Genomic DNA, 9563 nt, shown 5'->3' on the forward strand with positions numbered 1-9563 from the left:
TTTTCACTGAAAGAACCGAAAACCGAACCGAACCGCAAAAAAAACTGCAAAATGTTATTTTTTTGGTTTTTTCGGTTTTCGGTTTGTTCGATTTTCGGTTTGTTCGGTTCGGTTGATCGGTTTTGTTCGGATTGGATCGGTTTTAAACACCCCTAGGATTTGAACTAAAATACAAAAGTTAAATTTTTATTCTTATTTATTTTGATTTTTTTAATATTTTATTTAAATCCAAATGCGCTTATTTTCTTATTAACGTTTATGTTTTAAAGTTAATATTATTAACTTAAAAGAAGTAAATGTCAATAATCTATATCAGTAGTAAATCGAATCTAGTTGATATAGTATATATAGTAAATCAAATTCAATTAATTCGATTTACATAGAATTATTTTAGGACATGCATGTAGCTTATTCTATTTTAAGACATTGGTATAATATTGATCCTCATTTAGTTTGTTTTGTGTAATTTACCATGATAATTTCGAGTAACTATAGGATAAATAATATAAAATTATTTTATTTAACTTAGAATTAATAATTATACATATAATTATATATTTATTATATTTAAAATTATTATTTATTTTAATAATAATTATTGAATACAAAACAAAAAATTTTGAGTTAATTTAGACTGATTTTTATTTTTTTTAAATACTTTTTATAATTTCTTCACATCAATTAGTCAAAAAAATTCTTACGTATGTAGTTTTGTGTAAAATTAAAGATGATAATTATTAGATAGTAATTTAGTTAAATATATTAAATTATTTAACGATTTTTTAATTATTAACTTCAAATAAAAATAATTATATATGAGTCTTGTATCGTTAATTTTTTATATAAATACATATATAAATATAAAATAATTATATTTATATATATTTATAATCAAAATATAAATAAATATATTAAAATATAAGGATATTAATTTTTTTGTATTCGCAAAAATTTGATTGTTTGACAGAAAAGAATTTAATTATTGTATCTTATTAAATGATTTATTATTTTTCTAATTGATTTTTTTCTTGAAAAAAATGTGTGGAATATTTAAAATACATAAATACATATTTAAGGTAAAAAACAGAAATAAGTCAAGGGAAGTCAGAAATTACGTGAATCCGCTAAGTTGAAAATTACTTCATCAATCAACCAAAGCACTTCTCTATGCAATTCGAACCAGCTTAGTTCGAATTGCATTTGTATATAATTCGAACCGAATTAGCTCGAATTATTTAACGAAATTCACACTAATTCGAACCAGCTTGGTTCGAACTAAAAACATACATAATTCGAACTAGATGAGTTCGAATTATATAAAGTAAGCTTCCCAAAGGAATTCGAACCAGGTTGGTTCGAATTACATAAACCATATTTCGAACTAGGCTGGTTCGAATTAGTGAGCACCAGACATGTATATATATGGTTGTAAACGTGAGTTGCTCTCATTAGAGGGGGTAAGATGGCTAGTGAGGAGAGTTTTGTAGTGTTGGTTCACCACAGAGGATCGATTAAGAAGAAAACTCGTTCCGGTGTGAAGTTCACCGATAAGGATCCTCTCTGTATTATCGTGAGGCCTACGACGAGCTATGATGACCTTGTTAGGTCTGTACTACTAAAACTTGGTTTGGAAGGTGCGAAGCAGGTTAAGAAGTTTTTCTATCGCATTCCAATCACGGTGCTCCAGAAAACCGTGAAGTATGATTGTTTCACGATCAGGAGTGATGAGGACTTGCAGGTCATGTTTCATTGTCGCCGGCAGTTTCCAGAAGTGAGGACACCAGAACTGTTGGCAAAGTTGGTTGATGTGGTATCCAGCTCAGGGGGTTCGAACCGGAATACCACCACTTTAGCCACGGCAGCCGGTTCTAGCTCCAAACCTGCCGTTGCTTCTTCTTCCGTCCCTGCGTACGAGCCACCCGTCCAACCTGTCACCTCCCCTTTGTTTGCTGTTGATCTCAATGGCAGTGTAGGCGACGAGGTCAGAACAGGAGAATTTCTGCCGACCTCTTTACAGTGTGCTGCACCGCCTGGGGTTGGAGAAGGATTGTTGGGTGATCCAGAGGACGATGATGTCGAGCCGGATATGATTGATGATGACAGTGGCGATGATATTGGAACGAGTGAGCCTGCCGGGGCGGGAGGTGGTTCTAGCTCTGGCACACAGCAGTATCAACCACATTTTTCCTCTTTGGACTTGGATGCCATGAGGCAAGAAGGGGTTCCTGGGCAGCCTGCTGGATTTGGAGCTAGAGATGCGGAAGGGACTGCTGGTCTGACAGAGTTCCAGGTTAGTCAGCAATTTCAGGATAAAGATGAGGCCCTGTTAAGTGTGAAGGCTTACAGCATCCGCCGAGGGGTACAGTACAAGGTAGTGGAGTCTGACTATCGCCGGTATGTGGGCAAGTGTTCTGAGTTTGGGAATTGGTGCACATGGTTGATTCGGCTAAGTCTCCGGCAGCGCAAGGGCATTTGGGAGGTCAAACGGTATAATGGACCTCATACCTGTCTTGCCACCTCCATCTCCAGCGACCACAGGAGTTTGGATTATCATGTGATATCGGCATTCATTATGCCAATGGTTAGGGCTGATACATCCGTCAGCATCAAGGTGCTCCTAAATGCCACGGCCGCACACTTTGGGTTTAGGCCGACGTACAGGAGGGTCTGGTTGGCAAAGCAAAAGGCTATTGCCCTCATCTATGGTGACTAGCTCGGAGGAGGAATCACTCCAAGCAACTCCTGAAACCACACCCAAACTGGACAGCCACCCTGGATGTATATCTGGAAATCTGTAAGGCAACCGCTGACATAACGCCCGTCCACTGGCAACTGACAAACCCCATTTGTAGGATTTATCTTGTATTGATTTTTGGGGATTTTATCACCTTTTACCCATATTTATTCAAGAAATAGCATGGTTTTGTATATTCTCCTTTAATTGTGCTTGAATGTGAAAACATGCTTTTTAGGACTCAAAATAGCTAAATTTATTTCACCTTGATTCTATTAGATGCCTTGATATGTTTGTTAAGTGATTTAAGGTTTAGGAGGCAAAGAGTGGATCAAGGGAATGAAGAAAGAAAGCATGAAAAGTTGGAGAACTCATGAAGAAATGAAAGAACCGGAAAGCTGTCAAGCCGACCTCTTTGCACTTAAACGACCATAACTTGAGCTACAGAGGTCCAATTGATGCGGTTCCAGTTGGGTTGGAAAGCTAACATCTGGGGCTTCGAAACGATATAAGATTTGCCATAGTTTCATCGCGCATAGGGGCGCGCACGCGCACGGTACGCGGATGCGCCGATGGTGGCACATGACCCACTTAATGCAAAACGTGGCCAGCGATTTTAGAAGCCTTGTGGGCCCAATCCAACTCATTTCTGATGCTATTTAAGCCAAGGATTGAAAGGGAATCAGGAGACTTTTGCATACTTTTCATACTTTGGATGTTAGTTACCATTAGTTTAGTTTGAGTTTAGTTTAGCTTTGTAGTTAGTTTCTAGAGAGAGAAGCTCTCTCTTCTCTCTAGAATTAGGATTAGAATTAGGTTTAGTTTTTAGATCTAGGTTTTAATCTTTGCTTTCTTCCACTTCTATCTCTCAACTCTTTGTTGCTACATTCAATCTTCTTTTATTCTTTTGTTGTAATTTCCTTTATGTTGTTCTTGCATTTTGTTGTAGATCTACTTTTGCTCCTTCTATTTTCTTTCAATTCAATTAGAGGTAATTCATAATAATTGTGTTCCTTTTGATTGTTGTTGTTAATTCATTGCCATAATTGTTGTTAGATTCTATTTTTGTTATCAATTTACTTTGCTTTTCTTTTATGCCTTCCAAGTGTTTGATGAAATGCTTGGTTGGATTTTAGTATAGATTTTATTCCTCTTGGCTATGGTAGAGTAATTAGTGACGCTTGAGTTATCTAATGTCTTTGTTGATTGATAATTAGAAGTTGCTAATTGATTTAGATACCACTAAAGCTAGTCTTTCCCTTGGGAGTTGGCTAGGACTTGTGGAATCAAGTTGATTCATCCACTTGACTTTCCTCCATTATTAGAGGTTAACTAAGTGGTAGCAATGGACAATTGTGGTCACAATCGAGGAGGATAACTAGGATAGGACTTCTAATTCTCACAACCTTGCCAAGTGCTTTTTAGTTGTTAGTTTATTTTCATTGTCATTTACATTTCATGTCTCTTATCCCAAAATCCCAAAATACAACCCCTAACCAATAACAAGACACTTCATTGTAATTCCTAGGGAGAACGACCCGAGGTTTAAATACTTCGGTTTGTAGAATTTAGGGGTTTGTTACTTGTGACAAACAAATTTTTGTATGAAAGGATTATTGTTGGTTTAGAAGCTATACTTTACAACGAGATTTCAATTGTGAATTCTAAGCCACACAAAAGTCCATTCGTCAAAATGGCGCCGTTGCCGGGGAATTGCAATGGTGTTATGTTATTGGTTATTGTATATATGTGAATAGTGTGAATATGTTTGCTTTTGTTAGCTCTTGCTAGTTTTAGGATTTAATTTTCTTGCTTCTTATTTGATTTTGTTTTCATTTTCTTCTTGCTATCATGAATTCTCACTTTGGCTATGAGTGTAGTTACAATTATGTTGTAGGTGATGAGGACTATAATGAGAATGTGTATCAAGAATGGGATGACCAAAGGTGGGAGGAGCCATATGCATATGATCAATCCTCATGGCAACAACCCCCACCAATGCACTATGAAGAAGAGCCATTCTATGATGCATACCAATCCAATGGCTATGGTGACTCACCTTGTGATTTTCAAGAACCACCACCATATGCCTATGATCCATACCCTCAACATAACTCCCAACCATGCTCACAAGCCCCTTCTTACCAACCACCTTCATATGACCCTAATTCATATCTATCCTACCAACAACTACATATAGAGCCACCACCACCCCAACATCAATATTTTCAAGAGCCACCTCCTCCACATTATTACCAAGATGAACCACCTCCAATATATGAAAATTTTCAACCACAAGAGGAATACTACTTTCCACCACAACCTCCCATGGAAGAATACTCATATCCATTGATCCAATAGCCACATGATCCTAATCATACTATCCAAGAGGAACAAGAGTCAAGGGATCGTCTCAAGGAAGCATTGGATCAATTTCAAGCAACCATGGAGTGTGTTGTGCAACAAGTGGAAAGAATGAAAAACATAGAACCACCACAATTCTACCAAGAAGAACCACCTTCCTATTATGAACCCTTTCCCCAAAATGATGAACCCTTCCACCCACCCCAATCTCTAATGGATGAAACCCTTGGTGTTCTTGTTCAAGGGCAAGAAGAGATGAAAAGGGATGTGCAAAATATCATGGCCACCTTGGATGCGGTAACAAATCAATTAGCCTCCCAATGCTTGAACACTCAAGGAACTCCCATGGCTACATGTGGAGAATCACATGAAGAACATAGCATGAAGGAGAGATTGGAAACTCCGGTGGGAAATGAAGGAAGTTGCTTTGTATTGGAACAATTGGAGGAAGCTTTAATTGTTGAAGACAAGGAAGAAGTGGTAGAAGACTTAGGAGATGCGGAGCCTCCATGGGAACATAGAGTTGAAGAAAACCCCTCCAAGATGATTGAAATTGATGCTAGGGAGGAAAGTACACACCTTCCAAGGCATATTCCATATGAAGACTTGGATGGGATAGAGCAAGAATTGAGTTCCCATGGCAATGAAGAGCAAGCATCAAGTCCTAGTGGTGGAGAATCCTTTGAACTTGAAGAACCTTTTCCCGGTGCATTTGAAAATGTTGTGGAGGTAAACTTCTTTCACCCTCCCAATTATAGTTTGATTAAGGGAAAAGGCTTAGATAGTATTAATGAACAAAGGATTGAATTAGAGAGATCTTGTGAAGAGGTGGCAGTCCCTAGAAATAGAAGAACGGGGGTTGGTTATGCTTTGTCAAGATCTTTGGAAGCATCTTTGCCTAGGTGGCCATCTACTCCTTCACTTGAGTGGGTAAAATTCATCTCTATTAGCTTTATTGTCCCACTTGAGTATGGCTTGCTTGAAACGGATGGTCAACTTAGGATCCTTTGTGGGATGAAGCGTAAGCGAAAGATGTTTCGTGGTTGGCGTTGCAAATCAAGGCTCATTATGGTTGATGCATCAAACATGAGATATAAAGGTTGGAGTAGTGCTCAATTAGATGGGTCTAGGAGGATTGTTGGCCACTATATAGAGAATTCACCTTACTCACCACCCGGTTGGACTAATAATGATGATCAACCTCAAGACGGGTGTGAAAACAAAGTGTGGGATCCCGGATTACAAGAAGAGGATCAACTTTGGGAGCCCCAAGCTTGTGAAGAACTCCATCAAGACTTGGCTCAATCCATGAAGAATCTTGGGGCACAATGGAGAACCAAGCATTGGTGGGAGTTCCAAGATGAATACAAGCACAAGCCACCTTGATGAGGAGCTCCCCATAAGTCCAACTTAAGGACAATAAACAAAAGTGCTAGGTGGGAGACAACCCACCATGGTAAAATCCTTTCATTTTCTCTTTTGTACATATTGATAGAATTAGTTTAATTTCATGTTTTGTTTAGATAGTTGAGTTTAATTGGTAGTTTAGTATGTTAAATAAGGTTTTAGGGTGTTCTGGTAGCTGTTTGGAGGTTTGGAATGCTTGGATTGGTGCAAAAACATAGAAAAAATTTTTTGAAAAATAGAGCACCATCCACGCGTACGCGTACATGGCGCGTACGCGCACTTACAGCATTTCCGACCATCCACGCGTGCGCGCCATGCGTGCGTACGCGTGGATTGAGAAGTTCCAACCTCCATACATTTTCCAGAGAGTTGTGCCTGCGCCGCGCCAACGTTGTGCCTTTCGCACAAACCAACTCGCGCGTACGCGCACATGACGCGTACGCGCCACTCTCGAAATAAGCCAACGACGCGCGCGCGCCATGCGTGCGTGCGCGTGGATGCCCTTTCTTCCATCCATTTCTTTTCTTCTCCTCCTTCCATTTCTCCCTTTTTCCTTTCTTCTTCCCTCCTCCTACCCCTCATCCAACACTTCCAAACACCATTGACAACCATTTATTTTAGTTGACAAATTAGTTAGTTAGTTAGTTGATTAGTTAGTTTTAGTTTAGTTTTCACTTTATTTTCTCTCCTTTCATCATAAGTGTTGGAGTATTGACTTTGTTTACTATACATTGCTATATCCCTTATTGCCTAAATGCTATTTTAGCATGAATGTTTTTAGATAATCTTTGTTGGATTCTATGATTGAGGTTATATTTTGTTACTTGGTTTTGAGTTCTTCATGCTTACCTTTTGAAAAATACCAAGTGATGAGAATTGTCTTCGAGCTTATAACTCTTTTGAATTGCATGTTGTAGCTAGCCACCATGTGATTTGAACCATATTCTTTGATTAGGCAATCTCTTGATGGATGATGTTGAGCATTTACCTTAATGCTTTGTATTTCATGATTATATCCATCCATATGTTTGACTTGAATGCTTTCATGCTTCTCTAATGCTTGTCTTACCTTACAAGCTTACTTAAAGCATCTCAAGCACACTAGGATAAGTGAAGTGCATGCTTCTTTTGTGACATAGCTTTTATGCTAATGTGTATTCTAAACCGCGCAATTTAGAATTCACACACCTAATATTTCTTAATGTCACACTAATTCACTCACCTCATTCTAGTGATTTACCTCATTCCAACAATGTATGCTTCCTTGCTTTTATATCTTCTCATCTTATGGTGTTATATTTTTGTTTTTCATAATGAATGCACCACAAGCAACCATGGAAGCGGAAGAAAGAACACATAGCAATCCGGAGAGTCGCCGTACCCCCTTGCTCATCTTTGAGTGCATCGAGGACGGTGCAAACTTTTAAGTGTGGGGAGGTCGTCCGACCGGTCGGCGATTTTGGGTGACAAATTTCTAATCCCAACACTTTTGCATTTCATTTTAGGTTTTTTGGATTTTTGTTGCATTTTCTTATTTTTGCATATATATACACAATAAGCTTAGTCAAAATAATGAAATTTTCCAAGGATTTCTATCTATAGGGCACCAATTGATTTGAGTGGAAAACTTTTCATAGAACTTGCTTGAATTATATATTTTGTGGAACATGATTTATGAGCTAAGAACACAAGCTTGTGAGATTTGAGCCTAACGGTGTGGTTACATCTTATAACCACTTATTTTTCCTTCTTGTGTGCATTATTCTCTTTCTATGATTGTAATCTTTGATTTGTTTGATTCTTTATGTCCATTATTTTGTGTATTCATGCATTTATGTGATTGAGGCCATCATTTCATTTAGCTCACTTACCCAAATAGCCTACCTTTTATCTTCCATTGTTAGCCAAATTTGAGCCTACGATTAACCCACTTGTTCTTAATTTAGCACATTACAAGCCTTAAAGCGAAAAAACAATGAATGTCCTTTATTTGGATCTTTGATTAGCTTAGGCTAGAGTGTGTGTATCATTCAAGTGTGGGAACCTTGGGACATTGGGTGAATAAAAGGGTAGTTTTGTATTATTATTGTAAATATTGGGAATTGGGTACATGCTCATGTATTGATTAAATGTATAGACCTTATGCATTGGTACTCTTGTATATAGTTTGAAAGAAAGAAAAAAAAATGAGAAAAACAAAAAAAAATATATGAAAAGTATAGAAAAAAAAATGGAAAAAGAAAGAAAACGAAAAAGAAAGAAATAAAAAGGGGACAAAAGGCCCCAAGGTGAAGCTCAATAAGATCAATGCATATGAGTTGTGAAATGAAAAGAAATGCATGAGTATGTGAAAAAGTGAGAAAATGGGTAGTTAGGTTAGAACTTAATTGTATAGGATGTCATAGGTTAGGTGGGAAGTTTAAGCTTATCAAAGATTCAAATTTCAAGCTCACTTGACCAAATATGCATCCTACCTTGACCCTAGCCCCATTACAACCAATGAAAAGACCTCATGATACTTGTATGCATGCATGAAATAAATGTTGATTGTTAGAAGAAAAACAAATCTTGGAAAGCATGAAATAGAGGAGAATTGAGTGAATCAACCCTAAACACTTGAGCGAATAGAGTGCAAATACATCCGGTGAGGGTTTGATGCTCAATTACATGTTCTCACCTATGATCATAATTCTTCATGCAAGTTTGTAAAAATATTTAATAACTCAATTCAATTGTGGATTAGACTTGCTAGTCCTTAGCCCTTGTGCATATATGTTTTTTGGGAATTGATTTATTTTGACCAAGCACTTGCATTCATTTAGATAGTTGCATATAGGTAGATTGCATTTAGTTAGTTTCCATTGAATAAATGCCATACCCTTACTTCATTCTTGGTTTAAGCATGAGGACATGCTTGGTTTAAGTGTGGGGAGGTTGACAAACCCCATTTGTAGGATTTATCTTGTATTGATTTTTGGGGATTTTATCACCTTTTACCCATATTTATTCAAGAAATAGCATGGTTTTGTATATTCTCCTTTAATTGTGCTTGAATGTG

The 9563-nt window shown here is 37.5% G+C and overlaps 1 pseudogene; it reads left to right on the plus strand.

The window, feature by feature from the left end:
- The first annotated feature begins 4585 nt into the window (after nucleotides 1-4585).
- On the plus strand, nucleotides 4586-6484 carry LOC148543938 (uncharacterized; annotated as a pseudogene).
- Nucleotides 6485-9563: the final 3079 nt, after the last annotated feature.

The sequence above is a fragment of the Arachis ipaensis genome, chromosome B9 (genome assembly GCF_059453495.1).
Source record: "Arachis ipaensis isolate K30076 ecotype BB chromosome B9, ASM5945349v1, whole genome shotgun sequence".
Classification (NCBI taxonomy): Eukaryota; Viridiplantae; Streptophyta; class Magnoliopsida; order Fabales; family Fabaceae; genus Arachis; species Arachis ipaensis.